This window comes from Nanorana parkeri, unplaced genomic scaffold, assembly GCF_000935625.1.
Source record: "Nanorana parkeri isolate BGI_ZX_2015 unplaced genomic scaffold, ASM93562v1 scaffold691, whole genome shotgun sequence".
NCBI classification, from domain to species: Eukaryota; Metazoa; Chordata; class Amphibia; order Anura; family Dicroglossidae; genus Nanorana; species Nanorana parkeri.
The window spans coordinates 1-12,653 of NW_017306959.1; the positions used below are offsets into that span (position 1 = coordinate 1).

General features: G+C 43.4%; 1 long non-coding RNA gene across 1 annotated transcript in view; it reads left to right on the top strand.

Annotated features, from left to right (window-relative positions):
- The first annotated feature begins 3,687 nt into the window (after positions 1–3,687).
- The window catches only part of LOC108792864, a 21,203-nt gene continuing 12,237 nt past the window's right edge, over positions 3,688–12,653 (top strand). The window contains exons 1-2 of the long non-coding RNA XR_001941601.1: positions 3,688–3,699; positions 6,342–6,345. This is a non-coding gene — a long non-coding RNA (uncharacterized LOC108792864). The remainder of the gene's footprint in view (positions 3,700–6,341; positions 6,346–12,653) is intronic.

The window sequence follows — 12,653 nt, forward strand, 5'->3', positions numbered from 1 at the left end:
AAGATCTTCACTCAAGCACACAGCTCACTCCCCAGTATCCATGCCTCTGGAGAGAACTACACTCTAGCACACACAGCTCACTCCTCAGTATCCACATTAAAAGTGAGATCAGCACTCCAGCATACACAGTTCACTCCCCAGTTTCCAGGCCTTTGGTGGGATCAGCGCTCCAGCTCACTCCCCTGTATCCATATCACCAGTGAGATCAGTACTCCAGCATACACAGTTCACTCCCCAACATATGTGGTGAGTAAGGCTGTGTGGGACTTGGTGCAAAACCAGTGTGCCAGAATTTGCCAAAACTCATGTAATCACCTCCTGGCCCAATCAGTTGTTGCAGGGGCATTCCCTGCCCCTTTTTGAAATGTTAGCCATGGGGTGGGGAATGTCCAAGGCGCACATGAGTGGAACAGGAGGGGGTGATGTCAGTGAGTTGTATGCACGTTTGGGTGAACTCTGGCGAACTGGGTTCACACCAAGCCCCCGCATTTCATTCCCTCAATACAGGGCTCTGTTATCATACTATTATGCACACTCAAGAGCCATTTGGCAGGCCTTTGGCATCTGTTAGACTTTGGATAACATATCTCCATCCCATGGAGAAGCTCATCTATTATTAGCTCAACTGAACATGTTCTCTCTTGAGAAGAGGCGATTAAGGGTAGGGATATGATAAATACATTAACAGTCCATATAGTGGACTTGGTGCAACGTCTTTCACTTTAAGTTACCACAAAGGATAAGAGGGCACTCTACTCCTGGAGGAAAACCAGTTCACCTTTTGTATACAGAAAGGCTTCTTCGCAGTAAGAGCTGTGAAAATGTGCAAAAGGCTTCCTCAGGACTAGTTCTAGCCAACTACTAGCTAATTATCAAAATAATCACAGAATATAACAGATATTAACATTTTATACGTAAAAAAAGCCACCAGAGATTGCTGATTCAGGGAATATCTGATTGTTTTAGGGAATCAGGAAGAATTCTTTCCTTTTTGGAGCAAATTGGACCTTGCTTTATAGGGTTTTTTTGCCTTCCTCTAGATCAACCATGGGTATAGGGTTCTGTTAATGGAGACTTTCTACCTATTAATCCACTTTTGTCCTCTATTCCTAAACCCGTGCCTTTTTTCAACCTATGTAAAATGGACGCAGAAAATGCTGCTCCGTGCTCTATCAGCCATCTGTCATGTAGCCATGTACTGTAACATCCGGCCACATCACCTAAGCTGTAGTGAAGTATCAGAAGATCACAACTGCTAACTTGCTTGCGCCACTCAATCTCCATGGCTCCGAAGCTAAAGTCACCTGACAAAATGCCCAGGCATGTAGTCACATGACCACACAGCAATTTTTTCCCCCTTTCATTGCAGGGATGTATTACAGGAATATTTAATATAATACGGCAGAGTGGTTAGGTTTTGGGGGTTGTGTAATACATAGTAAATATATTGAAGTGATATATAGAGAGAGAGAGAGAGAGAGAGAGAGAGAGAGAGATAAGTTTATCCATAAAATATTGCAATCAGGGGCGTAAACAATAGCCATAGCAGCCCATGCAGCTGCTTTGGGGCCTGGGGGGGGGGCATGAAGGATTGCTGAATTTGCTGTTGATCTTGTACCCCTTACGGCATTTCCAATCAAGAAGTGTTGATATCAGAAGTACAGGAAGAGATTATGCAGACAACTCTCCTGCTACCTGTCCATGATTTAGATTTTAAAGGGTTTGTCATGATCTGCAGTTACGCCCCTGGTTGCAATGTATGTGTTACCTACCTACTAGAATTATTATATTATATTTTTTCCAATGTTCTGGCCTGCACTATAAAATAATAGCTGAGATCTGATGGGTTACTATAGGCAAAAAAGACAACTTTCCCCATATTAATAGAGCTGGGCCATTGAACTATAAGTGGATAATGTCGTCGCGCTGTCTGTAGGTGGCGCTGTCGCCCCGGGAATGGGGACAGGAAGGTGCTATTGATGTGTGCGGAGGTGAGCGCTTTCTGGTGCCACGTGCGCAGTGACGTCACGGCGGGAGGTGCGACGAACTCGCAGGACAAGTTAGCGCTGCCGGTAAAGGCAGAGGAGGTGTCGCTGGTTTCCGGGACGGGCTGAAGCCGCACTCCAGAGTCGTGACCGCTCTTTGGCAGACCACACCCAGTTATTGGTGGCTGGGGATCACGTGAGAAGCTCACAGTAGCAGCAGGAAGAGTTGCTGATTTAGGACAGGCAGTGACAGTCCGATCAGTGTACAGAGCCGGCCAGTTACACGGGACGACAATGGCGAGGATCGATCAGCGATATGTGCTGCTCTCGGGGATGCTGGTGCTGATTCTGGTGGGGATGACAACAGCTGCTGGTAAGAGCCGTCACAGCCCCTCTCCTACACGTACTATAGAGCGGCCAGCTGTCCCAGGTCTGTGCCAGGAGACAGGTGGAGCGCTGCCGCAGGGCGGTGCTCAGTATAGGGAGGACACATGGTGATCGTGTCACCTGAGATAATGGAATGATCGCTCAACACACGTCATATGTTTGGGTCGCCCATCAGATTCTAGGGCAGGTGATCACTACCCATTAGAGAACAGCTTCTCTCTCTCGTGGGATCTAATGTGACACAGGATGATCTGTACAAACCAGTTCAAATGTCATTAAAGACCTGGTCACATGAGCTTACACTCTAATGCTGGCCATACACATGATGGGATCATTCCAAGAAACAATTGTTTCTGTATTCTGATAGAATCTAACGCTGGCCATACATGTATTGATTTGATAATTCGAAAAAACAACTGTTTACATATTCTGATAGACTCTAATGCCGATCATACACATATTTATCTGATCATTCAACAAAACAAGTGTTTCTATATCCTGATGGAATCTAATGCCAGTCGTAGACATATTGATCTGATCATTCCATGAAACAATTGTTTCCATCTTCTGATAGAATCTAATACCAGTCTTGTTTATATTGATCTGATTATTCCATGAATCAATTGTTTCCACATTCTGATAGAATCGAGCAGTTATCAGTCACTTTCCCCCCGCTTTTCTGATTGCTTTCACTTAATTTCAAGGGATCAATTCAAAAATGAAAAGCAGTCAAATGGGTGAAATGTTCTGATTGCCTTTTCAGCCTGTTTGGTATATGGAGCAATAGATCAAATCTGAATGATCACTTATGTTTTCCATTACTTTTTCAAGTAAATGTTTAAAGTTGAAAGCGATCAGCCTGTTTTGGTTACCGTTTGCATTAACTATATTGGGTATATCAAATTTAATATGCAATATGAATACATGGTTGCATGAAATATCGGTCTGTGTGTATGGCCTTCAATAGAATGGCATGCTTAGCTGGCAGCCTGAGAGCCACAACTGTCTTTCTTGTGCCAGCTTGTCTGCCCTAATTTAGCTGAAACAATTCCACTCTTTGCTTTTCCCACACATTTCTGTAAGCATGAAATCAGACCCTCCACTTATGCTGTGTGGTATATATTGCTGGGTAAGCTTGGCACAGCTAGGGCTGGCTGGTATGTCAGAAGTATCTAGTGCTAGTGGAGTTCTCCAGATTCTCCACGATACATCTATTAAAATCTTCTGCCCCTTAACGTAAATCTATGGCCAGGCTATGGACATTCAAGTATTTACATATTGTTAACAAGCAGTAGATGACCTTTAAGGCCCTGTTAACACTTCTATGGTGCAGTAACATGAGTTTGTTCAGTATAAATGGTACCCCAGCACAGCTTCCTAACACTTGCATTGCATTGTTGCCACAAATGCTGCTCTCCCCATTTTTTTTTTGTGTGTTAGGCAGCCCACTCATAATGTGCATTCTCTAATGCAGCATGCTAGTGAAAAACAAGCCCTCACTGATCTCTATAGCTGCAGGCACTATGGAATAATTTTTCAGGTAGCCCATTCATAATGCACATGTGCTAACACAGTGTAAACCCAGCTTAAAACAAGCCCACCCTGATCTCTGTAGTTGAAAGTACTATGGAGTAATTTTGTCAGGCAGTCCATTCATAATGTATGGCAGTGTGAACCCAGCCTAAAACCCACCCTTATTGGTCTCTATAACTGCAGGTATTATAGTGTAGTTTGTCAGGCAGCCCATTCATAATCTATTTGTGCTAGCACAGCATGACCATGTGAACCCAGCCTAAAACAAGCCATCACTGATCTCTGTAGCTGCAGGCACTATGGAGTAATTTTCACCCAGCTCATTCATAATGCACGTGTGCTAACACATTGTAAACCCAGCTTAAAACACGGATCTCTGTAGCTACAAGTACTATGGAGTAATTTGTCAAAGTTAATAGCAGAAGCACTGAAGTCATTTTAGTCTTTCTCTCAGCAGCTGATCACCTTCACTGCATTTACGTCAGAGATTAAGGGTTGGTTGTAGGTTCACTTTAAATATGGTTGTAAGACATCTGCAGGTTCACAATGAAGTTGAGGGCCCACGCACAATGCCTAATAGATGCCTCTCCATCATTCTGCCTGGTGCAGACAGACACAAACTGCTATGTGGCTGAATCATATATTTCCTGTAAGGCATAAGGAACGCCGATCACAAAATAGCACTTCTCACTGCGTAGGAAAACTCAGTTCTTGTGTGAAATTGCAGCAAGGACGTACATCTGTTAGGCCCTAAAAATAATCTCTTCCTTATTTCCTTGGTTGATAAGAAAACATAGTTGCGTAATTCCCTGTTCGTAGGTTAGGACTGCATGGATGATTTTAAAGTGGACCTGAACTTGTTATGAACATTTGCTATGCTATGGGGAACATTTTGGCCTTTGGTGTTGACAGGTTTTGGGCTTGTGTCAATGGCATTAGTTTAAGACACTTCCGAGACCATTCAGAATTTACTGACAGGTGCATTTGACATGCAGTTTACTTCAGTCCTGTGTTTGGCCTGCTTCAAGCGGGCATACACATAGGTATAGGTTTAGGAGTGTGTCTATGGGAATGTTTGACCATTCTTCCAGAAGTGCATTTGTGAGGTCAGGTACTGATGTTGGACGAGAAGGCCTGGCTCGCAGTCTCCTCTCTAATTCATCCCAAAGGTGTTCCATCGGGTTGAGGTCAGGAATCTGTGCAGACCAGTCAAGTTCCTCCACCCCAAACTCGCTCACCCATGTCTTTATGGACCTTGCTTTGTGCACTGGTACGCAGTCATGCTGTAACAGGAAGGGGTCATCCCCAAACTGTTCCCACAAAGTCGGGAGCATGAAATTGTCTTGGTATGCTGATTCCTTAAGGGGCCAAGCCCAACCCCTGAAAAACAACCCCACACCATAATCCCCGTCCACCAAACTTTACACTTGGCACAATGCAGTCAGGCAAGTACCGTTCTCCTGGCAACCGCCAAAGCCAGACACGTCCATCGGATTGCCAGACAGAGAAGCGTGATTCGTCACTCCAGAGAACACGTCTCCACTTCTCTAGAGTCCAGTGGCGGCGTGCTTTACACCACTGCATCCGACTCTTTGCATTGCACTTGGTGATATAAGGCTTGGATACAGCTACTCGGCCATGGAAACCCATTCCATGAAGCTCTCTACGCACTGTTGTTGTGCCAGTATGAGGGCCACACGAAGTGTAGCGGTCTGTAGCTATTGACTCTGCAGACAGTTGGAGACTTATGTGCGCTTCAGCATGCGCTGACTTGGCTTTGTCATTTTACGTGGCCTACCACTTCATGGCTGTGTTGCTGGTGTTCCCAGTTGCTTCCACTTTGTTATAATACCACTAACAGTTGGCCGTGGAATATTTAGTAGCAAGGAAATGTCACGAATGGACTTATTGCACAGGTGGCAACCTATCACTGTGCCACGCTTGAATTCACTGAGCTCCTGAGAGCGACCCATTCTTTCACAAATGTTTGTAGAAGCATCTGCATGCCTAGGTGCTTGAGTTTATACATCTGTGGCCATGGAGGTGATTGGATCACCTGAATCCAATGATTTGGAGGGGTGTCCCAATACTTTTGGCAATATAGTGTATGTCAAGTGTGTGCACCCGGAAAAAATGACTGTACCCAAAATCATCAAGAGGCAACTCTTGAAACAGCTTATCAGTATAGCGTTAACTGTTAATGAGACGCCTATAGTCATTTGTCCCACTCCATCATGTGTTGTGATTCCCAATATGTGTTGCACAATCGTTGTTCATATATACGTGTGCACCCTACATGGATGCTTGCCTTCATATATGTACACAACAGGGTGCTTTAACATTTTTATATGATATTTTTAATTCTTTTCCTTTTAAATATATTTTTCCTTTTTTTTTTTTTTTGTGTTACTTTATTGTTTTGTATGATAGCATTAGGCAGGTGACAGGTGCTCACTTTTATGCAAAAGCCAGGAGTTGGCTGAACAAAAAGAAAACGAGTACATGGTGACTGCTTGTTTTAACCCCTTCAGGGCTGGATTTAGGACATGAACCCAGAAGTGGTTAAAGGAGAATTTATGGGGAGAGTGAAATACACTCATCCCCATACTTAAGGTGCCCATACACTGCACGATTATCGTACGAGAATCGTTGGAAGTCCCGCGATCGTACGATAATCGCAAAGTGTATGTACCCGCCCCCTCCCCCGTCCGATCCTCCAGTCAGCGCTGGTGGATCTGAGGGGGTAATCCAGCCCCTCCCCTGTCACGGCAGAGAGCTGTGACAGGCTCGAGAAGTGAGCGAACGCCGGTATGTGATCACCTCCTGATCTACTAAGCCGGCCTGTGACAGTCTCAATGTCACAGGTCGGCTAGAACTCTGAGGTGAGTGAAAAGCACTCACCTCATAGTTCTCCTTTTAAGCTAACTCGCAGGGGCTGACCTGGATTTTAGATTGTAAGCTCTGACGGGCAGGGCCCAACCATCTTGTCTGTCTTGTATTGTAAACTGTTGGTGCCATATAATAATAATATACTCCATTAAGGTTTGGGATATTGTAAAACCTGGTTGGGTGATCCTTGGAAATCCTAGGTCTTGGCAGTAAGATCAGTGGCCCAGCTTGCTTCGCACAGTAGATTATCTATGTCAGAGTGTGGAACAGTCCACGCACCACTTACAGGAATAGTTATACAAGCGCCAAGTTTACTAATCCACGACTGAAATGGTTAAAGCAATCCACCTTGACTTAACAACATGCTTTACATTCCTGGTTCGCTTCTAATAGCAGTTAGCTAAATCTCTTGTTTACTCGTTAGAAAGAGAGATGTCAACAAAGATACATTGGAATAAGGCAAGCTCAGAATGTCATATAGTCACAATATTGATGACACTTCAGTGTTGGAGTGCAGCAACTGATTATTCCTGCCTCTCATCTTAATCCTGAGTACTAATGTACCTCTAGTCACAATTTATAAGAGGCACTCATTGATGTGAAGGGAATATTCAGTGTGAGGGAAGATACAGAACAGGTTGGGGGGGGTGGGGGGACTGGAGCAGGCAGAATTTGGAGCATTGCCCGTAGTAACCAATCAGCTTCTCTCTTCAGTTGGTTCAGTTAAGCTTTAAAAAAGAAAGCTAGAAGCTGATTGGTTGCCATGGTAGAATTGCTATGTAAATGTATTAGTAAGTTATGTGTTGCATTGTAACAGACACCACTTCTAGTCATTCTAGAGTGAGGCAATGGTGCAGGACACGGATGTCTGTCAGGTAAATGTCCACTCTGCACCAATGCTAGGTAGTACTTTTGGGGAGGGGGCGAGGGAGAAGAGGTTACTGCCACTGACCACCAATGATTGGCAGGGCTTATTGCCGCTGACCACCAATGACTAGGAGGTCAACTGTGACCTTGTGGCCTCTTACACAGTGGTGGCAGTCTACCGGGCGGCCCTCCAGCTGTTTGTAAACTACAAATTCTATGAGGCACTGCAAGATTCTCACAGGCATGATTCCCAGAGAGATGCATGCTGGGATTTGTAATTTCCTCACCTGGTCTAGATGCATTTATCTGCTGTCAGTTTATCTGCATTTTCAGAAAATAGAAGTCGGGTGCATCTAGGAACCGATTTGAGTATTCTGATTGAGAATTTAGTACCAGATGCATGTAAACACATCACTTAAACCATCTAGAAGCATAAACAGAGGCATCTAGCCTGACAGATTTCCATCTGCATATAGAGGACAAAAAAGCAAGTATGACTGAAGCCTTACACATTTAACGCAGACATGTGCTTAGTCACAGAATGAAGTGAAAATGGAACCAATTGATTTAGGACTTAAAACAGTAAATTGTCATTGACCAAATTATCAGGTGTGACTTATTCACCTTGTTTGAATTAAACTGGTTATAAAAAAAATAGAGATGTATAAATGTGACAATTTTACCAATATGGACTTTAATATACAATATGGGATTTAAAATAATATAATAATACAAATATAACAGGGTGAAAACAATCAAATAAGGAAATGAAGGTTATCTGGTTGGACACTGAGAGTAAACATGTTTGTATGTACAATATAAAAATAAGTGACAATCCTATTGATGGTTTAATATTGGCAGTTCTTTTGCAAATAAATGTAAAATTATTTAAAAAAAAAAAAATCTCATGCAGAAGCTAAACTGTATTTCCACCGTAAAGGGTATCTAATCATCTGTATTTCCTGATTTGAGAAAAGCATGATGGCGAAATTAGGTCAATTTGCAAAATGTTTTGCCGCATGTAGTATTTCTCTGAGTATTGATAATCGAATTTAAACTTGTAGTTCTGTTTTAATATACGTTTTTCTATATTTCCTTTAACAGCGTGGGCTGTCTCCGCCCCCACACCGCTCTGCTGGACTGTGATAGGCGGCTGAGCGGTGTGGGAGGAGAGACACCGGCCGCTCACAGCGCTCGGCCGGCTGTCACACTTTCTCTTGCTGCTCTGTGTCCCAGTGGGGAGAAAAGAAAGCAGGGATGTGCCGCTGTGTCGGCACAAAAATTGCACTTTCGGCCGATATATCGGTGCATCCCTAAAAAAAAAAAAGTGTGAGAAATACATTTGTGCTTATCATTTGAAATGCATTAATAATGCAGCCAGTGAAAAATTATATTTCAAAAAAAAAAAGTGGCTGAAATGATTTATTGTCACCAAAAAGTAAGCTCTCCCTGGCCCTTGCAAATATTTGTAAGCGAGGGAGACAAACTCCCATAGAGATGCCACATTTTTGTAAGAAAATGTTTTCACAACTAAAATAAATGTAGATATGTTAGGGCATTAAACAAACATTTCAGTCCAATAAAAAAAAAAAATTATGAAGTGTTTAAAAGCGACACCTTTTTTTTGTGAGAATACAAGAGCGATCATCCAATCCAAACACTTCATTTTGTTTAGTGACCTTTTTGTAGATTTCAGAAAGCTTTGCCACTTTCCAACCAATGTGTATCTACCTAGTTACCAAGAGTCTCCTATAAAGCAGCCTTTCTCAAGCAGGCTGCCCTTTCATTGTGGGGTGCTTTCTGCCTTCCTCAGGGTGCTCCTAATGTAAAGGGGGATTCTGTAAATGGTGGAACTCTAATGTGAAGGGGGCTCCTGCTTTGAAAGGGAATGCTGATGTGAGGGTTGGGGGGCTTCTGATGTGAACAGGGCTGCTGATGTAAGGGGGGAACTCTAATGTGAAAGGAGGGGGCTCTTGATGTATAGGGGCACACTTAGATGTAAAGGGGAACTCTGATGTGAATGGTGGGATATAATGTGAATGAGAGCTCCTGATTTGAAAGGGAACATTAAAGGAGAACTATGGGGTTAGGGCTTTTCCCCATAGTTCTCCTAAGGGTAACGGGAGAACACAAACTAGCGTCCTCCCGTCACCCAAAGCTCAGTATACCGCGAGCTTACAGCTCGCGGTATACTGAGACGCCGGAACGGATCCCGACAATTATGTCTGGATCCGCCCAGCTCCGTGAGTGACAGCTGGCTCTGCCTATCTAGAGGCAGAGCCAGCTGTACCCACCCCCATCCGTTCCGCCAGTCAGCGCTGGAGGATCGGACAGGGGAGGGGGGAATCCAGTCCCTCCCCTGTCACGGCTCTCTGCAGGGAGATGATCGAGAAGTGAGCGAGCGCCGTTATGTGTTTGCTCACTTCCCTATCTTCTGAGCCGACCTGTGACAGTTTCATTGTCACAGGTCGGCTCAGATTATGAGGCTGACTGAAAATCACTCACCTCATAATTCTCCTTTTAAGGTGAAGGGGGCCCCTTAATATCCCCTATGTGGGATAAGGGTTTGGTATGGATTCAGGAGGAGCCACACGCTGTTAACATTGTAGACTGGGGTGCCGGAGATTTTGCATACTTTTAAGGGTGCCATGACTGAAATTATGTTGAGAAATTGCTGTAAAGAACCAGTGCTGCCCGCAGAGACTCCTCCAAAGTTTATTAACATCTATATTGGGAAATAAATCAGAAATTTTAGGCTGGAAAGAACAATTCTTTGGCAGAGACCATAACCCTAAATTCATAGTTCTTTCAGATTTATAACAGTGTTGTCTGTCTGTCTGTGTTGCTGTTGGAGAGTTCCCCTCAAATCCAAACGTCAGCAGGAGAGGAAGTGAGTGAAAATCTCTAATGGTGCCCTGGGCAGCAGTAAAATCTTACTGGGGCTCTAATCCTTTCTCGCTATCCAAAATGTTTTTGACTTTACATGAACTTTAAACATTTTTGTATTTAGAGTTCAGCTTTAATGAACTTAAAGCATAATTAAGCCTGAGAACAAAAATATATAATATATTGCAGTTTACCATTCCTTTGAAGTGGTGGCTGCATTTTTTTTTTTGGCTTTTTTCCCCCCCCTTTCCTGTCCAAGGGTGACAACATTCACCATGCTGTAACTATTGAGGCGCAGCGATGTCACCCTAGGAAAAAAAAAAGCAAATCAGAGGTTCATTTTTGGGCTTTATTGGGGTTCATTGTTGTACACTCAAGTGTACAGATCCAGGTGCTTGGAACACCTAGGGAATGAAAAAAGCAATGGCTATACTCAACTATGCTGCAATCCAAGGGGCATTAAAGTCTGAGGCATACAATGTGGGAAAACTTGCATGTTACTCATGAAGGCAAACATAATCGCAGGCTGAAGAGAAAATGTAAACCAGTTGATTTAAATGTGTAATTAAACAAGGAGTGTTTACCCAGATAATCCGGTCTTATTTAATCCACTGCTTCAAATAAAGCTCCAGCTATATAAAATACAGCTGCATATAAAAATCTACCACCATTACCAACCAAAGCTCTTGTATTGTACATATACTGCAATATAAACAACATAAAAATGAAATGTTGAACATATATTGAAAATACAGTGCTGAGATACCTATCCAGTCATCCACTGCTAAGAAAGACAAAAGCATCACAGATGGGGGGGAGACAGTTAATAGCTGATTTTCTTACCTGATCCCCGCTCACCCGTAAGTCAGTGCCCTCCTTCCCCTCCGTACAATGCAGGGCGGTGGAGTACTCAGTCTGCCTGTGCAAAGGGGAGAAGAGGCTGCGGGGATTCGAGCAGGCTAGAGGCATCAGGGATCAAGTAAGTAAAACTGCTTTTTCCTGTCCCCTAGTTATAAATGAGCCTTTAACGCAGGGGTCTCAAACCTCCGGCCCTCCAGCTGTGGTGGAACTACAAATCCCATGAGGCATTGCAAGATTCTTACAGCCACAGACATGACTCCAGAAGAGAGATGCATCATGGGATTTGTAGTTTCACCACAGCTGGAAGGCCGGAGGTTTGAGACCCCTGCTTTAACCCATGCAGTGCAGGGACAGCACCACCACAAGGGAAAACCTGTCATTTACCTGAAGTTGGGCTTTAAGCATTATTTATTTATTTATTTTCATGCTAGGCAGGGTGTGAATTGACCAACACTGAAGTGCAGAATTCACTGGGTATGCAATGTTACATGATGTGCCTATGCCTGATCAAATTACAACTCTTGGGACATTCTGCTAATTATAGACGGGCTAGGCAAAGCGCACAAATATATCATTAAAGTTTATCTATAGCCTAAAAAGCATGTTTTGTGTTTCGGTTAGAGTATGGAATAATTAGAACTTCTGTCAGGTTTTTATTGTGGTCTGTAAACCTGTTGTAGCGATTCTCTCTCTCTCTGGTTTGTCTTGGTGACCATTGTTAAAGTAAATATAAGCGAGGTAACTTCCTAATATTTGTTGTGTTGTCACAGGGCAGGAATAGAGGAGAAATCTTCCAATGGGGACACTTGTTCTATTCATAAGAGCATTTTTTCACTTTACAGAGATTTCCACTTGTGTCCTGTTGTGTTTACAGGACATAAAATGAATGTGGGACACATTAGACAACAGAAAACCTACGAAGTGTTCAACCATTTCTTACTCCAAAATTGGGGTAAATAATTCACTGAGGGTATATTTTAATGGGTTTTTGCACCCCACCCATGGAACAGGTTTTCAACCCATACATATAGCACCTCAACTACCTAAATGTTTTGGGTGAGTGAGCAAGTATTGAAACCAGAGGCGCAGCATGAAAGCCCAACGACCTTGAGGTTAGCAATGGTACCTTTTACCTGGAAAAAAAGAAAAGGTTAAACCCCGGAATTAGATGAGCCGGAGAGGTTATAGGAGGCAGAGTTTTCTCTGTGAAAGTTTTTTTTTGGGGGGGGGGGGGGGGGGCGTATA